General features: G+C 42.1%; 1 long non-coding RNA gene across 4 annotated transcripts; it reads left to right on the forward strand.

Moving 5' to 3' along the window:
* The first annotated feature begins 2026 nt into the window (after positions 1–2026).
* LOC111918527 (uncharacterized) lies at positions 2027–21563 on the forward strand. 4 transcript variants are annotated; one of them, XR_008231755.1, is made up of 7 exons: positions 2027–2921; positions 3005–3303; positions 4251–4506; positions 5079–5162; positions 5282–5991; positions 6078–6640; positions 21411–21563. It is a non-coding gene; the product is annotated as an uncharacterized LOC111918527 (long non-coding RNA). The 4 variants fall into 4 exon arrangements; XR_008231756.1 differs by lacking the exon at positions 21411–21563 and having other exon boundaries at positions 5282–5424; positions 5828–5991; positions 6078–6572; XR_008231754.1 differs by lacking the exon at positions 21411–21563 and having other exon boundaries at positions 5282–5424; positions 5947–5991; positions 6078–6572.
* Positions 21564–22399: the final 836 nt, after the last annotated feature.

The following is a 22399-nucleotide window of genomic DNA, read 5'->3' on the forward strand; positions in this document are numbered from 1 at the left end:
ACATAAATAAAAAATGAAATGTGATCATTTTTGTGTGTGTGGCGGTGGGATATCATAAGCCATCTATACTCCTTTTCCAACTTAATTGATTCACTCACTACCATAGAGATGATTGTTGAGTATTATTCTTACCTTTTATTATAATATTCATTTTTTATTTTTTGTAGTCATCCTCTTGATAATAAAATATTTACCAAATAATAAAAAAGAGGAACCCACCATAAGTCCTCTTTTCCATACTTCATGGGTTATTATTCCCGCTCATTATATATATATATATATATATATATATATATATATATATATATATATATATATATATATATATATATATATATATATATATATATATATATATATATATATATATATATATATATATATATATATATAGGAGAGTTCAATTGAGAAAAAAAAGGTTGAGAATAGGGGAATCATTCTCAGCCACTCATTTATTTTTGTCGCAAAAGCCTCCGTCGTACCGGCGGAAATAGGAAAAGAATAGACATGTGTTTTCCAACAAAACATATTTCCTTAAACTATGCTAAGCATTACCTTAATATATACAAAAACATAGTCTTTTCGTTTTTTTAATTTTTAAGAAGCTATTTATATCGAAAAATTATTTTAAATGTACCAAAATTCAAGATTTTTTTTTCTCTACAAATAGACATCCATATTGATATAGTTTTAAAATAAAATAAAAAATTTACTTTTTTATATTTTCAGCTATCGTTATTCATAAGTGAATAAAAATGAATCAAATTTTTTCTACAGTACATTCGTTATTTACTTATAAATAAAAACTATGATTAATTTTTTTTACACTTTAAGTATCATTCATATATGAATATAGCATATACTAAACATAGTATATTCATATTTAAATATTAGACGATTCATTCACTTGTGAATATTACATAGTATATTCATTTGTGAATATTAGATGGTATATTCACTTATGAATATTAGATAATATTTTCATATCTGAATATTACATAGTATTACATGGTATATCACATGTGAATAATATATAGTATATTCATTTGTGAATATTAGATGATATATTCACTTATGAATATTACACAGTATATTCACATATGAATATTACAATGTGTTTTCACAAATATATATAATTTTTATATGTTATTCACATATGAATAACATACAGACTTGCATATTCGTTTTTTTGTTTTAATAATCATATACTGATTCAAGTGAGAAAACATATTCATATATGAATATAACGTGGTAATTTAGTTTATGCATTTCATCAAACAATTAGAGTACATACAAGTTAACTATTTTAAAAATGTTAAAAACATCAAGTTATCAATTCCAAATCATCATATACTTCCGATTTCGACTTCAGATGCGACATCTATGTCTGATCGATTTCTCATTTTGATTTTGATTTCCGAAAATCCGATTGGGAACCTGTGAGTACCGATTCTGAGTCCTTCAATGTCGACCGTGACTGCGAGTCAAGAACTCCGATTCCAATTTCATGAACAACAAAGAAATTCTGATTCCAACTGATTTCGTTTGCGAATCTGGGAAATTCCAGTTCCAAACTTTAACAAATTGACGAAATTAATGAATTTGGGTTGCGAATTTGACTTGAACGACGAACCTCCCAGCTACGAATATTGATGATTGATTAACACTGGATGACATTGATGATGGTTTAGTTGAAGAAATCTGGATGATTGTTGAAGGTTGGAGGAGAAATTTTGAGGATGAACGAACTGTTATCGAATTCTCTATAGTTACGTATTTGACATTGAATGTTATTAACATATTTACAAGTTTGCCACCATGTCTTTTTATGCTTAGATTAAATGAGTGGCTGAGAATGATTCCCCAATTCTCAACCTTTTTTATTTTCTCAATTGAACCCACCTCTCTCTCTCTCTCTCTCTATATATATATATATATATATATATATATATATATATATATATATATATATATATATATATATATATATATATATATATATATATTAAATTTCTCCATTCTTAGCTACAGTACCTGACCAGGGTACTGTAGCTTGGGACTTACTTCCACCGTGGTTATATGTTAAAGGTATCCTGATCCTTCCACCGTCTTCTTGATCCTTCCACCGTCTTCCTTTTATCTCCCACCGCTTCTTCATCTCCATCCTTCCACAAGGTTTCTCTTAGCAGATCCTCTATTCGCACACTGATGAGGAGCACGAACGCAACAGATCAGGGAGGTGGGGAGGATGGTTCGATGGTGCCAAATCTGTTGAGTAGGGGAACCGACTTAATCCTCCAAAACTCTCAAATGTTTACCAATCGACCACCGCATCATAGATTCGTATTTGTTTCGTGCCCTACCCTTAATCTGTTGAGTAGGAGAACCGCCTTAAAATTTTAGATCTTGCTAGCAGACCCTTTGGAAATCCCCATCTAATCGACTCTTCATCTTTTTAGTCTTTCTTCATTCTCTCGATTGTTCTGTCTGGTAAAAGCACCGCCTCAAATAGTTGGATACCTTTACTCCTCTCCACTGACTCCTTCCACTTTCCCCTTCTTACGACCATGTTAACAAATTGAAACCCCATCGTTGAAAAATGAAGAATTCCAGGATTGCTTCCAAAATTGAGCGATGATTTCTCATCGCCTGGTACAATCGGCTGACTACAGGGAACAACAACGGTCCACCAGCCTACATACGTATTAACGTATGTTTCTTTATGTGTATGTGCTGAATCGAGACTTCAAGGGTTTAATTGGGCTAACTGATACCTCTCATGCTCTCCTATTCATTTGTAAATCGAAAAACGCTACATACAACGACCGTTATTGACTGTAGATCATCATCTCTATGTTGTCTCGACCGGTATCTCCATATTCTGTTTCCGCTAACTGCCTCCTTGATCCTTCTCCTTCTAGGTAAATTGATTATTGGGTTTTTTTTTTCAATTTGGTGCATTTCGTTTTATATGAGTGAGGTTTTGACTGGTTGGATTGGGCAGGAGTTTCATCCGATTCGGGTTTATGGGATTGTACACCTCAAATTCAAAAGGTTTCACCTGGAAACTCACTTCATGTTTGTGATGTTAGAGAAAGACGATATGAACGAGACGAAGAAGATAAGTTCAGTAAATCGCACCCCTGATTAATACATCATTTATGCGGTCGATTTGTGAGTCTCAAAATTAGATGATGATTTACTGTCTTGAAATTGTTTTTGGGTACTCCACAAGTTGACAATGTATTTGCGGTACCAGTTATCGACACCTATGTACAAAGAGAAGATGATTGAATGCAAGTGGTATTAATTTTACCCTAAATTTGATTTCTGTTATAACTACTAACTTTCTCAAATGTGGCCCTTTCTAATATAATAGACAATTCTGTTGTGTATTTGTGAAATTAGTTTCGAACCTTTCAAATTTGGTAAAATGGAGTTATCAGTTTTACCTTCTATCGGTGAGTTCAGTTAATTTTATTTATCAATGAAGGTAAGGGTAAAATGGTCTTTCATCGTTACCCGTTCAACTACTTAACTCATATAGGACTTAATGGGAAAATAGGAAGAAAACCCCCTTTAAAACTTTGATCAGGAGTGAATAAGGCACATGTAAAGGGTGCTTAATACGGAGAAAAATAATTACAGAAAGGGGTATATGAAAGATGGAGAGCTTATACTCAGTTAGCAACTGGTTTTGCCATGATTATATATAGAAAGTGAGTACATCTTAATAGTAGGTTGATTTCTCATTTATCCACATCCTTTTGTTCTGTTGGTTATTATGTACTATTAGAATCAATGAATATGTTTTTTTGTACATGAAGGATATTAATTGAATCCTTGAATTTGCTCATCCTTTTATTAAAATATTGTATTTTCATTGTTTTCTTATTAAGGCTTTGTGGTTATATCCCCATTCTATATGGATTTAAGATTTTAAACATAGATATGGGAAAATTCTTATGTTATGCATTTGGTAAGCGTAAGGAGGGACCTTTTTATCAACATAAAATTTTATAAAACAGATTTGTAAAAAATAAACAACGAAATATAAATGTTATTTCATCTGGTAATGCATATAGGACCTAGTATAATTGTTGAGGCATTGAAAAGTAACTAATTACTATTAGGGAACATTATCAATGATAAATGTGTTCTTTATTGTTATTTTTTTAGCTTGAGAAAGTTGTTGAGGCATCTAACTTGCCTCTGTTATATCCTCAAACCCTGTCTCATAACTTGCTCAGGTACAACTTGATGTGATGAATCTAATATAGAAAAGAGCTTAAATCTGAATTTTAGTTGTTCAAACTTGTCAATTTACGCACTGAACACAAGGATGAATCTGATAGTAGAGAAGACGAGGAGTCAATTTTGATTTTGCACATGCCAACAGTCAATTGTCAATCAAGATTTTGATATCTATAGGTATAAATTGAGGAAGTATTGAAGGTGGATGATGAAGGACTTTTTTATTCAAAAAGCCCAAAGTCATAGTTGAAGGTAAATTTTTATGAGTAATTACATTGTTAATTTCATCTTTTTAAGGAATCTAATATTGTGTTTCGGTTATAACAGTGATGGAGTTCGATACTTTTTGTGTTTTCTTTTAGACATGAAAGTTTAAGCGTTTTAGGTTCTTAGAGTCTGCATATCCTAAGGTTAAACCATTGAACATTTTACGCTTCATCTTAAATAATTAAGATTATGAAGTCTTAGTTCTTTGAAGACCTAATTGTATTATTCATGTACAACTACATAAATAATACCTGTAATTATGCATATTTGTACACGTCATTCTGCCTGAGCGTGTTATCTAAAATTATAACCATCTAAGAGCTCACTTCTTCCATAGTGTTTTCACATTTGCGTTAAACTGAAATATCAATATCACTTGGAGTACCCTATAACAAGAGAAAATGGTCAAGTTTGTATTGACTTTTAAAATTCTGGAATTATGCATATTTGTACATGTCATTCTTCCTGAGCTTATTATCTAAAATTGTATTTGTTTTGTTTTGTTTTTTTTTTGTAAAAAATGTTCAGTTAAATGTGTTATTGTTTGACTTTGACAGATTTATATAGACAAATTTTTTTGGCAAACATATAAGGCCGATTGGCATCCATTCTCAAAGATTATGCTTTCTATTGAGATGCAGGTAACTTTTGTATGTTTATAATGACTTCTATGTTTCTTAAATTAGATTTATTACTTCAATTCGAATTTTAGGACAACCCATTTCTTAATTGGGGATGAAATTGTTTTTTTGTGGTGTAGATTTGATGACTATGGAAAGAAAGGGATTATTGTATGGATCTGATGGGTTACCACATCTGATAGTAAGTGGAGATAAAAGTCATGGGGGTGAGTTTATTACACCAGGGATTCCGTTTAAGTGTTGAAGGCATAAGGGTAAATTGGTAATTATTTATTTAACATCCTTTTTAGCATGACAAATACAAATACATTGATAATTTAAAAGCATGTTACATGACTGAAATCAATGAGGGACCAAATGCAATTGCTTTAGCATTGTTGACTGTCAATTATAATTTGATGCAAATTTTTATTTATTTTTAATATATTTTTTTTCCTTACCAATATTTTGATTTTCAAACCAGATTTGGTATCATGTTAACTTTAGTAAAGAAGACAAATTCCTTTAAGCAGTTGATTTAAAAGCAAAAAACTTTATGATTTACAATGCTTATAATGGGTGTAGAAGGTGGAAACTATAGCTTAAAACATACATGTTTCCCTCCAACCCATCCAAAAATCAAAACTTATAAGACTTTTATGTTTTTCTTCACTTGGGGTTTGGAGGAATGGCGACAATTGGAATCCACAAACCCCGGTTTATAATTCCGCCCTACTATGGACTTTGGAAAATCTTTGTGATAGCAGTCGACTTCCACATCCTTATCAACTACTGATTTCCACAGGCTTATCAACGACGGATTCATCAACCCTTATGTGAAATCATGGAGGTAATACTCCATAGATTAAATCATCATATTCTTATACTACAACTGTATTTTTTTAAATAATTATTTTAAACTGTTTGTTATGACAGGGGCACAGGACATTATTAGATCCATCAGGCTGAATAAAATTTTGTTGGGGAAACATAATTTTCAATTGGTTCTCATTTAAGGTTTCTGGTAATGTTTTAGTGAGTTCGAAGTATCCTAATGATTTTGGTCCATGTTCTAAGTAAAATGACTATATTACCCTTTCTCTAATTATTTTACGAAGTTTTAATTATTTTGATCAGGATTCTTATTGACTTTTTGGTGGGTTTTTGTCCCTCTTGCTATTGTTATGTTGCATATGGTGAAGGGTAGTTTGGTAAATTTAGAATTATTTCAAAGGAAGTGATGCAATTTTAGTAACTAAAGTTAAAAAAGGGTGCAACTTTTTGGTGGCTAGATATGGAATATGAGATGTACTCCTAACTTTTATTGAAAATGTGTTGCAGGGATTGGATTCTAACAGTAATCATTTTTGTGGATAAGTTTTTGTAAGTATTTAGTTTTGCAAAATGGCAAAAAAGTAAATTTTCAATGTATATCATAGTCCTTTTCAGAAATTTGATTCGGGTTCGGCCGTGGAGGTTGGAATGAAGCTTTTGTGCAGGTACCATACCTATTTGTAACGACCCAAAAATCACGACTAAAAATTTCTTTTAAAACATTACTAAAACTGGATTTATAAAACGTATCATAAGTCAAACATAACTTCCGAGTATTAAATTCAAAACATAATATCATTATCAGAGTCAAACATTCCCAGGCTAACTGACTATGGTGTGTGCTCTGCAATCTTCCCGAGCTCCTCTTTTGAGAACCGAGTACCTGAAACCAAAACTGAAAACCGTAAGCACGAAGCTTAGTGAGCTCCCCCACTCTACCTCATATCACACAAAACATATAAAGCACATATTGGGCCTTGCCCACTGCATCGGACCAAAGTCCGGACTAACTGGGGGCCTTGCCCCCCTGCATCGGACCGAAGTCCGGAAACTGACTGGGACCTTGTCCCCTGCATCGGACCGAAATCCGGACTAACTGGGGCCTTGCCCCCTGCATCGGACCGAAGTCCGGACTAACTGGGGCCTTGCCCCCTGCATCGGACCGAAGTCCGGACTAACTGGGACCTTGTCCCCTGCATCGGACCGAAGTCCGGGCTAACTGGGCCTTGCCCCCTGCATCGGACCGAAGTCCGGGCTAACTGGGCAGAACATAACATAAACATATCAACTAGCATGAACACACGTATACTGCATACTACATCGGGCCGTAGCCCGGAACACATAACACATAATTCCTGTCTGAGCCACAAAGGCATCAAACATACTAACTACTGCATCAGATCAAAGTCCGAAAACTACTGCTAGTTAAACGGGCCGGCATTGTGGCCTTAGACCCGTTCCTACTGGAAGGAAACTCACCTGAACTGCTGAGCCCTGCTGATAAACCTCTGGCTGCTACTTGACAATCCCCTGAACCGCTGCTCCTCTAGCTCTCCGAGCTATCAATATACATATAACACTTAGTCTGACAGTCAACTAAGTCAATTCTGGTCAAAGTCAACCTTCCAGGTCAACCCTACTCGCCGAGTCTTCCTAAAGACTCGCCGAGTTCACAAGCTTAGGGACTTTCTTATTCGCGACCCGACTCGCCGAGTCAGTCCATGACTCGCCGAGTCCCACTAGTTCCAAGTCCTGACCTGGCCAACTCGCTGAGTCACCACCTGACTCACTGATTCGAGTCTCAACTCAAAGGGTTTAGGGTTTCGCGACCTGACTCGCCGAGTCCAAGAACAGACTCGCCGAGTCCAAGACAATCTTCAACCAACTCGTCGAGTTGTTCATCCAACTCGCCGAGTCCATGCCTAACTTCAACCGACTCGACGAGCTGTTCATCCTACTCGTCGAGTTCCTCCTCATCTTCAAGCTACTCGCCGAGTCCACTCGAAGGACTCGCCGAGTCTATCCAGTCCTCAATCCATGCAGTGGCTTTTCGAGCCAAACAGAACTTCCAACTCATAGATCCACACTTCTAGGGCCTATTCCCCACGTAAAGTGGCAAACTTTACGTGTAGATTGAGAGATCTATGCTCAAAACACACTAAACTAGGGTTTATGGCAAACATGCTTCCTCAACATACCAAGGGCTGATACTTTAGGGGATTCAAGACCAAAACTAACATGGATCTGAGGTAGCAACCCCAGATCTGAACCTCCAACCCGAATTGGTTACAAAACATACCAATAATGACCAAAACTCACACATAAGAATAGATCTATATACAAAGGGAGTCCAATCAACAGCTTATTACCTCCAAATGATCTGAAATGTCTTCTCAATCTTGGATCTACAGTCCCTTCTTGCTCTTCCAAGGCTTTTCTTCCTTCTCCACGCTTATAGTGCTCTCTTTGATGCAAGATCTAGCTCAAAAACGGATATGGCGGCTAGGGTTGATGTTCTGGGGGTAAAGAGGCACTAAAGGAACCCTAAGAAAGAGAATGAGACGCTTAAATAGGCTCCAAGTCCCGGATTTAGGGTTTTCCTCGTTCAGACCCAACTCGCCGAGTCTCCTTGGCCGACTCGCCGAGTCGGTCGCTAACACCTCAACCCGGATCCCGCTCGGACTCGCCGAGTCCCTCCTTGGACTCGCCGAGTCTCTTCTTAAAATTGAGGTCTTCTTTCTTTTCTTGACTTTCCAAACTTTGGGGTGTTACAACTCTCCCCCACTTAAACTAAACTTCGTCCTCGAAGTTTGCTATGATCAACTGCCTGCGAACTACCTCCAACTCTTTGTCTGGAAAATCCCTCACCCTTTTGCCCATCACTCCGGCCACTCACAGTGCCGATCACTACCGATAGAACATACTAAATCCTTCTCTTTCCCATAATCTCCTCAACGTTACTTCCTCCGACTAAAAATCCTGCTGCCTCCCATCCGCCTACCGGATGTACTGAGACTACTCTGGTCTAACCAATCTCCCTATATCTGAGTTACCGGACTCCCACCGGTCACTACACTCCATCGCAAACTCCTAGTCTCTTCCAGCGACTCCTAAAGATACTTCGATTATCTATAACTGTTCTATCCATCCTGCCGCTCATACCGAAACGATGCTGCTGGAACCAGCTTGCTTTTATCCCACCTGATTACTCATCTCCTACTTACTCGAGCCTTTCCTCCTGAATGAAAAGCTACCTGCCTAGCCATCCCTACAAATCACTTATACTCGGCAAAAGGCTCAACTGATCCTGCTGAGAGGGACTTGCCAATTCCAAATCAACCAACTATACCGTCAGCACTTGCATCCCAACGCAAAAACAATACTGACCCAGAACCCTGAACCCTTCCAAACACTGAACTCCAACCCAACTGTGGAGTCAAGGGACTCCTCACTTAGTCTCTTCCACGACTTCTGAACGAAATCTTCCTCTAGGACTAGTTTCCACTAGCTATTCTGTCACTGTGGCTCTCGCAACCTTCCGATCCAACCGATCGGATCCATACGTCACATCCTGACATCATCAATTCCACAACTAACAACATATTGGCTCCCAGACTGACTGTAGCCCACAACATACCCGAACCCCAACGGTCCACTGCGACTCTGATCTCATAACTGATGTGACGATCCAAAGCCCAAATTGCTAACTTAGCCGTAACTGATCCCTTTGGGAAATCCGAAAGCTAACCCGTGGATTCCCATATCCTCACTGCTACACCCGATCTGGTGGGTACAACTGCTTTCCCGCATCTAACACGCGCTCATGCTACCTACCAATCTGATAAAAGGCTGCGACTACGCTTGCGGACTTACAACTCTCTAATACTATCTGGCTGCTAGTGGATGCTACGGCTACCCCCGCAGACTTACAACACTACTACTGCTATCTGACTGCTAGTGAATGCTACGGCTACCCCCGCAGACTTACAACACTACTACTGCTATCTGACTGCTAGTGAATGCTACGGCTACCCCCGCAGACTTACTACCACTATCTCGAGAACATCCTGACTATCCCTAGTCCCGCTAGTGATTCCTCATCCCGATTTCTAAAAAAGACAGTCCTTAGACTTTGAATTCTGCATCATCCCCTACATCTTACATCCTTGATATACTTAGCGCTTCGTCGAGGAATCCTTCGGCTTGGTTCCCAAACCAACCGTTTACTAATCCGGATACAAGAAGCTATTGTTGGGAAGTTTCCACCCTCCCAACTCCTGAATCTACGCAACCTGCATGCCACCTCAGACACTGGCTACCAATACGAAAACATCTCTTGCTACCCGTTCTCAAGATCTTCATTCCGACTCTCATGCGTCCGACAGGTGGTCCTCCATTCCTGGATTCCCAACCAGCTTCTAACCATCTCGATTACATGAACTAACTGCTGGGAAAAGTTCTCGAACTCCCAATTCTGAACTTCTCAATCCATCCATCACTGTGCTACTACCATTTCTTCTCGGAGGCTGCGCACTCATTCTGGGTCTACGTGTCTCTTATCCATGAATACTCGGAGGGTTCTCCCCCACTTCAATCATGCTTACCCCTTGCTGCTTCACACTCAAAAGAGATCCTGATCTTCACTACCATTCTGGAACATCTACTAGGGAACCCAAGCCTGCCAGGTAGGAATTTAACCAATCCATCCCAATCACTAACCACTCCGAACTAGTGAAACGAACCGAATCTCTCTCTCAACCATGCTACAGTTACTGCATCCTCCGAAACCTTCTCCATAAGAGCACATCCCCTAACTACCAACCAATTATCCGAGGTATGCAAATGGCATATAACATGATCACAAGCAAGCCACACTATAACACAACACTTATACTCCAATTTGATGCAGAACCATAACAATATAATCATGACATAAGCTGACAGAAAAACAAAAGTTACGTACCTTCATTACTCCGTGCTGCTCAAATCCCTGCTGAAATCTACCGAAAAACTCGGCTCTGAGCCGTAGGCACCCTTGCCGGGCCTCGACAACTGCTGGCGGTACTCGAAGTCCCAAGGGCAGGAGCTGGCACCTGCCCTGCTGGATACAAACTCGGACAGTGGCCCTTCTTGTGGCCCCTCTGACTGCAATGGAAACATAACGGATCAAGCCCCTGGGCGATGGTAACAACACAGTCTCTGCTAAAATGACCAATCTGGCCGCACTTGAAACACCCAGCATCGCCACCACTCCTACGCCTACACACACCCATGTGCGTCCTTCCGCACTTCCCGCATCGACTGCGGCTCTGATAGTTCCTCGTTCTCAAATCTGGACCCTTGGGCCTCTTACCCGAACCTGTGGCTACCTGAGTCTCATCAATTTTCCTTTTCCCTTCTGACTCCCTGCCCGACTCTCGCTCCTGCGTTACCCCAACGACAACGCCTGCTAACTGAACAACAGATGTCTGATCCTGAAGCCTCGCTATCAATCTATCAGTGATCCTCACGACCATGTCGGGCAGATCCTCGCGAATGGCTCGCGAAACTTCCTCAACTATCCAATCATGCAATGGTCTCTCTTGGAGACAAAATTCCCCACTCACCCCTGCCCCCTGATGGCAGGAACTAGAAATAGGATCTCCCTCCTTGATGGATCCCTGAACTCCATAAGATTCGGGACCTAGACGAGCCCCAATCTGTCCTGAAACTAACCCGGCCTTAAAGGCCTCAAGATGACTGTCCATGAGCTCCACAATGGCCTCTCTAACCGAACCGAAAATCACTGGAGTCTGATCAATGATGTTGCGCGTAATCTCTGCGGAAATGAAATCCCTCATTTGATCATCAAGCTGCCCGGCTCTGAAGCCCGAGCCAGACCCCTCCTCGACACCTGAACTGCTAACTGGTATCTCGCGCAACGTCACCATGCTGAAAATATAACAAAATCCTGATCAATTTACATACTACTGCTGAGGAATTTCTCACTCACTACCCCATTCCTGGTTTCGTCTTGGCCCCTCTTGAATCGAGTACGGATCCTCTGCTTTCAGTAGTATGGGCCCCTACTACCTTCCACATCTATCCATACTTTCCTCAAGAGTTACCTCAACTCCACACAGTCCCCTTTACTCTTCTACTGATCTCTGCTACTCTCATCCTAGGCTTGCCCTAGGGAACCTCTGACTCTACCCACACAGTCCTCAGCTGCTGAAGGCCTCCTAGTAATGCCAATTAGTCACCACCTGAATACCATCACATGTGACGAGGCTCAGATAATCCTTCAAGTAAAAGACTCGTCCCTACAACGGTTGGACTCAAACGAGAGCTGCGCAATAGGGCCAAATCCAACACTCTGAGATTATTCAACCCTGATCACATGTGATGAAACGTATTCACCTAATGGCTAACTCTCATCACTCAGAGTCCCACAAAGCACAAAGCAAGCAGCATTCGGATAAAGGAGACATACTCAGGCAAAACTATTCTCATAACGAGAAACTACACTAGCATACAATGTTAAGCTCGTGCTACCAGGCATAACCTAAACAGGCTATCCTACTGCTGTCTACTCAATACTAGCATGCAATTCTCATAAAACTGAACACATAAAGCAGGCACATAAGGCATCATCCTAGATCCTTAGTCCTATTCTAGCATGCTGTTCTACTGAAGCTGGAACTGAAACTGAAACTGAAACCGATACTGATAATCATAATATAACTTATATGGGTAAATTGGGAGTACTTACTTGAGCTCGGCTGATTGCATGCACCACACCCTTTTCTCTTTTCAAAACTCTTTTTGCTTTTTCTAAAATTGTTTTCTTTTCTCAAAATTCTTTTGTAATTACGATTTTTCTTTTGAAACTATATACCACTTCCTTAGTTTGAGTTCAGACACACTCAGGAGTGCGCCCGAATCCCTCAAACCAAGGCTCTGATACCAACTTGTAACGACCCAAAAATCACGACTAAAAATTTCTTTTAAAACATTACTAAAACTGGATTTATAAAACGTATCATAAGTCAAACATAACTTCCGAGTATTAAATTCAAAACATAATATCATTATCAGAGTCAAACATTCCCAGGCTAACTGACTATGGTGTGTGCTCTGCAATCTTCCCGAGCTCCTCTTTTGAGAACCGAGTACCTGAAACCAAAACTGAAAACCGTAAGCACGAAGCTTAGTGAGCTCCCCCACTCTACCTCATATCACACAAAACATATAAAGCACATATTGGGCCTTGCCCACTGCATCGGACCAAAGTCCGGACTAACTGGGGGCCTTGCCCCCCTGCATCGGACCGAAGTCCGGAAACTGACTGGGACCTTGTCCCCTGCATCGGACCGAAATCCGGACTAACTGGGGCCTTGCCCCCTGCATCGGACCGAAGTCCGGACTAACTGGGGCCTTGCCCCCTGCATCGGACCGAAGTCCGGACTAACTGGGACCTTGTCCCCTGCATCGGACCGAAGTCCGGGCTAACTGGGCCTTGCCCCCTGCATCGGACCGAAGTCCGGGCTAACTGGGCAGAACATAACATAAACATATCAACTAGCATGAACACACGTATACTGCATACTACATCGGGCCGTAGCCCGGAACACATAACACATAATTCCTGTCTGAGCCACGAAGGCATCAAACATACTAACTACTGCATCAGATCAAAGTCCGAAAACTACTGCTAGTTAAACGGGCCGGCATTGTGGCCTTAGACCCGTTCCTACTGGAAGGAAACTCACCTGAACTGCTGAGCCCTGCTGATAAACCTCTGGCTGCTACTTGACAATCCCCTGAACCGCTGCTCCTCTAGCTCTCCGAGCTATCAATATACATATAACACTTAGTCTGACAGTCAACTAAGTCAATTCTGGTCAAAGTCAACCTTCCAGGTCAACCCTACTCGCCGAGTCTTCCTAAAGACTCGCCGAGTTCACAAGCTTAGGGACTTTCTTATTCGCGACCCGACTCGCCGAGTCAGTCCATGACTCGCCGAGTCCCACTAGTTCCAAGTCCTGACCTGGCCAACTCGCTGAGTCACCACCCGACTCACTGATTCGAGTCTCAACTCAAAGGGTTTAGGGTTTCGCGACCTGACTCGCCGAGTCCAAGAACAGACTCGCCGAGTCCAAGACAATCTTCAACCAACTCGTCGAGTTGTTCATCCAACTCGCCGAGTCCATGCCTAACTTCAACCGACTCGACGAGCTGTTCATCCTACTCGTCGAGTTCCTCCTCATCTTCAAGCTACTCGCCGAGTCCACTCGAAGGACTCGCCGAGTCTATCCAGTCCTCAATCCATGCAGTGGCTTTTCGAGCCAAACAGAACTTCCAACTCATAGATCCACACTTCTAGGGCCTATTCCCCACGTAAAGTGGCAAACTTTACGTGTAGATTGAGAGATCTATGCTCAAAACACACTAAACTAGGGTTTATGGCAAACATGCTTCCTCAACATACCAAGGGCTGATACTTTAGGGGATTCAAGACCAAAACTAACATGGATCTGAGGTAGCAACCCCAGATCTGAACCTCCAACCCGAATTGGTTACAAAACATACCAATAATGACCAAAACTCACACATAAGAATAGATCTATATACAAAGGGAGTCCAATCAACAGCTTATTACCTCCAAATGATCTGAAATGTCTTCTCAATCTTGGATCTACAGTCCCTTCTTGCTCTTCCAAGGCTTTTCTTCCTTCTCCACGCTTATAGTGCTCTCTTTGATGCAAGATCTAGCTCAAAAACGGATATGGCGGCTAGGGTTGATGTTCTGGGGGTAAAGAGGCACTAAAGGAACCCTAAGAAAGAGAATGAGACGCTTAAATAGGCTCCAAGTCCCGGATTTAGGGTTTTCCTCGTTCAGACCCAACTCGCCGAGTCTCCTTGGCCGACTCGCCGAGTCGGTCGCTAACACCTCAACCCGGATCCCGCTCGGACTCGCCGAGTCCCTCCTTGGACTCGCCGAGTCTCTTCTTAAAATTGAGGTCTTCTTTCTTTTCTTGACTTTCCAAACTTTGGGGTGTTACAACTCTCCCCCACTTAAACTAAACTTCGTCCTCGAAGTTTGCTATGATCAACTGCCTGCGAACTACCTCCAACTCTTTGTCTGGAAAATCCCTCACCCTTTTGCCCATCACTCCGGCCACTCACAGTGCCGATCACTACCGATAGAACATACTAAATCCTTCTCTTTCCCATAATCTCCTCAACGTTACTTCCTCCGACTAAAAATCCTGCTGCCTCCCATCCGCCTACCGGATGTACTGAGACTACTCTGGTCTAACCAATCTCCCTATATCTGAGTTACCGGACTCCCACCGGTCACTACACTCCATCGCAAACTCCTAGTCTCTTCCAGCGACTCCTAAAGATACTTCGATTATCTATAACTGTTCTATCCATCCTGCCGCTCATACCGAAACGATGCTGCTGGAACCAGCTTGCTTTTATCCCACCTGATTACTCATCTCCTACTTACTCGAGCCTTTCCTCCTGAATGAAAAGCTACCTGCCTAGCCATCCCTACAAATCACTTATACTCGGCAAAAGGCTCAACTGATCCTGCTGAGAGGGACTTGCCAATTCCAAATCAACCAACTATACCGTCAGCACTTGCATCCCAACGCAAAAACAATACTGACCCAGAACCCTGAACCCTTCCAAACACTGAACTCCAACCCAACTGTGGAGTCAAGGGACTCCTCACTTAGTCTCTTCCACGACTTCTGAACGAAATCTTCCTCTAGGACTAGTTTCCACTAGCTATTCTGTCACTGTGGCTCTCGCAACCTTCCGATCCAACCGATCGGATCCATACGTCACATCCTGACATCATCAATTCCACAACTAACAACATATTGGCTCCCAGACTGACTGTAGCCCACAACATACCCGAACCCCAACGGTCCACTGCGACTCTGATCTCATAACTGATGTGACGATCCAAAGCCCAAATTGCTAACTTAGCCGTAACTGATCCCTTTGGGAAATCCGAAAGCTAACCCGTGGATTCCCATATCCTCACTGCTACACCCGATCTGGTGGGTACAACTGCTTTCCCGCATCTAACACGCGCTCATGCTACCTACCAATCTGATAAAAGGCTGCGACTACGCTTGCGGACTTACAACTCTCTAATACTATCTGGCTGCTAGTGGATGCTACGGCTACCCCCGCAGACTTACAACACTACTACTGCTATCTGACTGCTAGTGAATGCTACGGCTACCCCCGCAGACTTACAACACTACTACTGCTATCTGACTGCTAGTGAATGCTACGGCTACCCCCGCAGACTTACTACCACTATCTCGAGAACATCCTGACTATCCCTAGTCCCGCTAGTGATTCCTCATCCCGATTTCTAAAAAAGACAGTCCTTAGACTTTGAATTCTGCATCATCCCCTACATCTTACATCCTTGATATACTTAGCGCTTCGTCGAGGAATCCTTCGGCTTGGTTCCCAAACCAACCGTTTACTAATCCGGATACAAGAAGCTATTGTTGGGAAGTTTCCACCCTCCCAACTCCTGAATCTACGCAACCTGCATGCCACCTCAGACACTGGCTACCAATACGAAAACATCTCTTGCTACCCGTTCTCAAGATCTTCATTCCGACTCTCATGCGTCCGACAGGTGGTCCTCCATTCCTGGATTCCCAACCAGCTTCTAACCATCTCGATTACATGAACTAACTGCTGGGAAAAGTTCTCGAACTCCCAATTCTGAACTTCTCAATCCATCCATCACTGTGCTACTACCATTTCTTCTCGGAGGCTGCGCACTCATTCTGGGTCTACGTGTCTCTTATCCATGAATACTCGGAGGGTTCTCCCCCACTTCAATCCTGCTTACCCCTTGCTGCTTCACACTCAAAAGAGATCCTGATCTTCACTACCATTCTGGAACATCTACTAGGGAACCCAAGCCTGCCAGGTAGGAATTTAACCAATCCATCCCAATCACTAACCACTCCGAACTAGTGAAACGAACCGAATCTCTCTCTCAACCATGCTACAGTTACTGCATCCTCCGAAACCTTCTCCATAAGAGCACATCCCCTAACTACCAACCAATTATCCGAGGTATGCAAATGGCATATAACATGATCACAAGCAAGCCACACTATAACACAACACTTATACTCCAATTTGATGCAGAACCATAACAATATAATCATGACATAAGCTGACAGAAAAACAAAAGTTACGTACCTTCATTACTCCGTGCTGCTCAAATCCCTGCTGAAATCTACCGAAAAACTCGGCTCTGAGCCGTAGGCACCCTTGCCGGGCCTCGACAACTGCTGGCGGTACTCGAAGTCCCAAGGGCAGGAGCTGGCACCTGCCCTGCTGGATACAAACTCGGACAGTGGCCCTTCTTGTGGCCCCTCTGACTGCAATGGAAACATAACGGATCAAGCCCCTGGGCGATGGTAACAACACAGTCTCTGCTAAAATGACCAATCTGGCCGCACTTGAAACACCCAGCATCGCCACCACTCCTACGCCTACACACACCCATGTGCGTCCTTCCGCACTTCCCGCATCGACTGCGGCTCTGATAGTTCCTCGTTCTCAAATCTGGACCCTTGGGCCTCTTACCCGAACCTGTGGCTACCTGAGTCTCATCAATTTTCCTTTTCCCTTCTGACTCCCTGCCCGACTCTCGCTCCTGCGTTACCCCAACGACAACGCCTGCTAACTGAACAACAGATGTCTGATCCTGAAGCCTCGCTATCAATCTATCAGTGATCCTCACGACCATGTCGGGCAGATCCTCGCGAATGGCTCGCGAAACTTCCTCAACTATCCAATCATGCAATGGTCTCTCTTGGAGACAAAATTCCCCACTCACCCCTGCCCCCTGATGGCAGGAACTAGAAATAGGATCTCCCTCCTTGATGGATCCCTGAACTCCATAAGATTCGGGACCTAGACGAGCCCCAATCTGTCCTGAAACTAACCCGGCCTTAAAGGCCTCAAGATGACTGTCCATGAGCTCCACAATGGCCTCTCTAACCGAACCGAAAATCACTGGAGTCTGATCAATGATGTTGCGCGTAATCTCTGCGGAAATGAAATCCCTCATTTGATCATCAAGCTGCCCGGCTCTGAAGCCCGAGCCAGACCCCTCCTCGACACCTGAACTGCTAACTGGTATCTCGCGCAACGTCACCATGCTGAAAATATAACAAAATCCTGATCAATTTACATACTACTGCTGAGGAATTTCTCACTCACTACCCCATTCCTGGTTTCGTCTTGGCCCCTCTTGAATCGAGTACGGATCCTCTGCTTTCAGTAGTATGGGCCCCTACTACCTTCCACATCTATCCATACTTTCCTCAAGAGTTACCTCAACTCCACACAGTCCCCTTTACTCTTCTACTGATCTCTGCTACTCTCATCCTAGGCTTGCCCTAGGGAACCTCTGACTCTACCCACACAGTCCTCAGCTGCTGAAGGCCTCCTAGTAATGCCAATTAGTCACCACCTGAATACCATCACATGTGACGAGGCTCAGATAATCCTTCAAGTAAAAGACTCGTCCCTACAACGGTTGGACTCAAACGAGAGCTGCGCAATAGGGCCAAATCCAACACTCTGAGATTATTCAACCCTGATCACATGTGATGAAACGTATTCACCTAATGGCTAACTCTCATCACTCAGAGTCCCACAAAGCACAAAGCAAGCAGCATTCGGATAAAGGAGACATACTCAGGCAAAACTATTCTCATAACGAGAAACTACACTAGCATACAATGTTAAGCTCGTGCTACCAGGCATAACCTAAACAGGCTATCCTACTGCTGTCTACTCAATACTAGCATGCAATTCTCATAAAACTGAACACATAAAGCAGGCACATAAGGCATCATCCTAGATCCTTAGTCCTATTCTAGCATGCTGTTCTACTGAAGCTGGAACTGAAACTGAAACTGAAACCGATACTGATAATCATAATATAACTTATATGGGTAAATTGGGAGTACTTACTTGAGCTCGGCTGATTGCATGCACCACACCCTTTTCTCTTTTCAAAACTCTTTTTGCTTTTTCTAAAATTGTTTTCTTTTCTCAAAATTCTTTTGTAATTACGATTTTTCTTTTGAAACTATATACCACTTCCTTAGTTTGAGTTCAGACACACTCAGGAGTGCGCCCGAATCCCTCAAACCAAGGCTCTGATACCAACTTGTAACGACCCAAAAATCACGACTAAAAATTTCTTTTAAAACATTACTAAAACTGGATTTATAAAACGTATCATAAGTCAAACATAACTTCCGAGTATTAAATTCAAAACATAATATCATTATCAGAGTCAAACATTCCCAGGCTAACTGACTATGGTGTGTGCTCTGCAATCTTCCCGAGCTCCTCTTTTGAGAACCGAGTACCTGAAACCAAAACTGAAAACCGTAAGCACGAAGCTTAGTGAGCTCCCCCACTCTACCTCATATCACACAAAACATATAAAGCACATATTGGGCCTTGCCCACTGCATCGGACCAAAGTCCGGACTAACTGGGGGCCTTGCCCCCCTGCATCGGACCGAAGTCCGGAAACTGACTGGGACCTTGTCCCCTGCATCGGACCGAAATCCGGACTAACTGGGGCCTTGCCCCCTGCATCGGACCGAAGTCCGGACTAACTGGGGCCTTGCCCCCTGCATCGGACCGAAGTCCGGACTAACTGGGACCTTGTCCCCTGCATCGGACCGAAGTCCGGGCTAACTGGGCCTTGCCCCCTGCATCGGACCGAAGTCCGGGCTAACTGGGCAGAACATAACATAAACATATCAACTAGCATGAACACACGTATACTGCATACTACATCGGGCCGTAGCCCGGAACACATAACACATAATTCCTGTCTGAGCCACGAAGGCATCAAACATACTAACTACTGCATCAGATCAAAGTCCGAAAACTACTGCTAGTTAAACGGGCCGGCATTGTGGCCTTAGACCCGTTCCTACTGGAAGGAAACTCACCTGAACTGCTGAGCCCTGCTGATAAACCTCTGGCTGCTACTTGACAATCCCCTGAACCGCTGCTCCTCTAGCTCTCCGAGCTATCAATATACATATAACACTTAGTCTGACAGTCAACTAAGTCAATTCTGGTCAAAGTCAACCTTCCAGGTCAACCCTACTCGCCGAGTCTTCCTAAAGACTCGCCGAGTTCACAAGCTTAGGGACTTTCTTATTCGCGACCCGACTCGCCGAGTCAGTCCATGACTCGCCGAGTCCCACTAGTTCCAAGTCCTGACCTGGCCAACTCGCTGAGTCACCACCCGACTCACTGATTCGAGTCTCAACTCAAAGGGTTTAGGGTTTCGCGACCTGACTCGCCGAGTCCAAGAACAGACTCGCCGAGTCCAAGACAATCTTCAACCAACTCGTCGAGTTGTTCATCCAACTCGCCGAGTCCATGCCTAACTTCAACCGACTCGACGAGCTGTTCATCCTACTCGTCGAGTTCCTCCTCATCTTCAAGCTACTCGCCGAGTCCACTCGAAGGACTCGCCGAGTCTATCCAGTCCTCAATCCATGCAGTGGCTTTTCGAGCCAAACAGAACTTCCAACTCATAGATCCACACTTCTAGGGCCTATTCCCCACGTAAAGTGGCAAACTTTACGTGTAGATTGAGAGATCTATGCTCAAAACACACTAAACTAGGGTTTATGGCAAACATGCTTCCTCAACATACCAAGGGCTGATACTTTAGGGGATTCAAGACCAAAACTAACATGGATCTGAGGTAGCAACCCCAGATCTGAACCTCCAACCCGAATTGGTTACAAAACATACCAATAATGACCAAAACTCACACATAAGAATAGATCTATATACAAAGGGAGTCCAATCAACAGCTTATTACCTCCAAATGATCTGAAATGTCTTCTCAATCTTGGATCTACAGTCCCTTCTTGCTCTTCCAAGGCTTTTCTTCCTTCTCCACGCTTATAGTGCTCTCTTTGATGCAAGATCTAGCTCAAAAACGGATATGGCGGCTAGGGTTGATGTTCTGGGGGTAAAGAGGCACTAAAGGAACCCTAAGAAAGAGAATGAGACGCTTAAATAGGCTCCAAGTCCCGGATTTAGGGTTTTCCTCGTTCAGACCCAACTCGCCGAGTCTCCTTGGCCGACTCGCCGAGTCGGTCGCTAACACCTCAACCCGGATCCCGCTCGGACTCGCCGAGTCCCTCCTTGGACTCGCCGAGTCTCTTCTTAAAATTGAGGTCTTCTTTCTTTTCTTGACTTTCCAAACTTTGGGGTGTTACACTATTTATTTCATTTAGTCCAATAATGAGCTAAGTGCAAGATATAAGAATATAATTCTCTAATCTTTTCCAGTATATAGACCAATTTTGTAATGTTTTTCTACGGTTGTCATTTTCAGCAGCAAAGACCATTTTGTGATGTTTTTATGCCACAAAGAGAAATTCGGTAATGTTTCTCTACCACATTTGTCATTTGTGTGATATTTTTGTGTACATGGACTATTTTGTAATATTTTTATGTATACAGACCATTTTTCTAATATTTTTCTACAAACGGACCATTTTGGTAATGTTTTGTTTTTATCATAAGAACCAACTCTGTAATCTTTTTATCAAAAGCGACCATTATATAAAATAATTCTTCCACAAGGACCAATTAAGTTATCAATTTCTGCTTACATTTCCATTCATCGATTGATGACAAATTACACAGAATAGCAACATACTTTAATTTGGATACCAATTTATGCAATGTACTTCTTTATTTGTCTCAGAAAACAAAGACATTCTGCCCCGCGCAACGCGCGGGTAACCCCTCTAGTTCATATCAAATATGTACCCTTTTACATTTTTCTTTTACTAATTCGTAAATTAGGATTGTTACTTATTTGCAATTCAGGAATATGTTAATGCTGTTAAATCTTCTACCTAATAAAAGAATAATTTTCTAAAACACGTGTCAACTTCTCAACAATTCTTTTCCATGTGTCAACTTCTCTGTAACTTTTTTCCCACCCATTTTATTCTGCGAGGTCTGCTATATCATCTATAATTACATCTTATTAAATTTGAAATCCAATTTGTTCCGTAGTCTATAACGTAATCCTAAATTTTTTGGGATTCATTTAGGAAATAATTCATTGTAGTTGATGTATTCAATGTTTTAAAAACCGATTTTTTAATTGAACCGGGATGGTGACCAGTTCCCGGTTCGACCGCCGAGTGAACCGGTTTCTGTATTTTTCATGTTTTTTCTATTTTCCTACACTTACATACATATATAAATTATGAATTTGATGTTTACAAGTTCAAACATTAAAAATACACATAAAAATAAGTTGTAAATGAATCCAAATACATTAAAAAAACACATAACCATAAGCTTTAA

Source organism: Lactuca sativa, chromosome 4 (assembly GCF_002870075.4).
Source record: "Lactuca sativa cultivar Salinas chromosome 4, Lsat_Salinas_v11, whole genome shotgun sequence".
In the NCBI taxonomy this organism is placed as follows: Eukaryota; Viridiplantae; Streptophyta; class Magnoliopsida; order Asterales; family Asteraceae; genus Lactuca; species Lactuca sativa.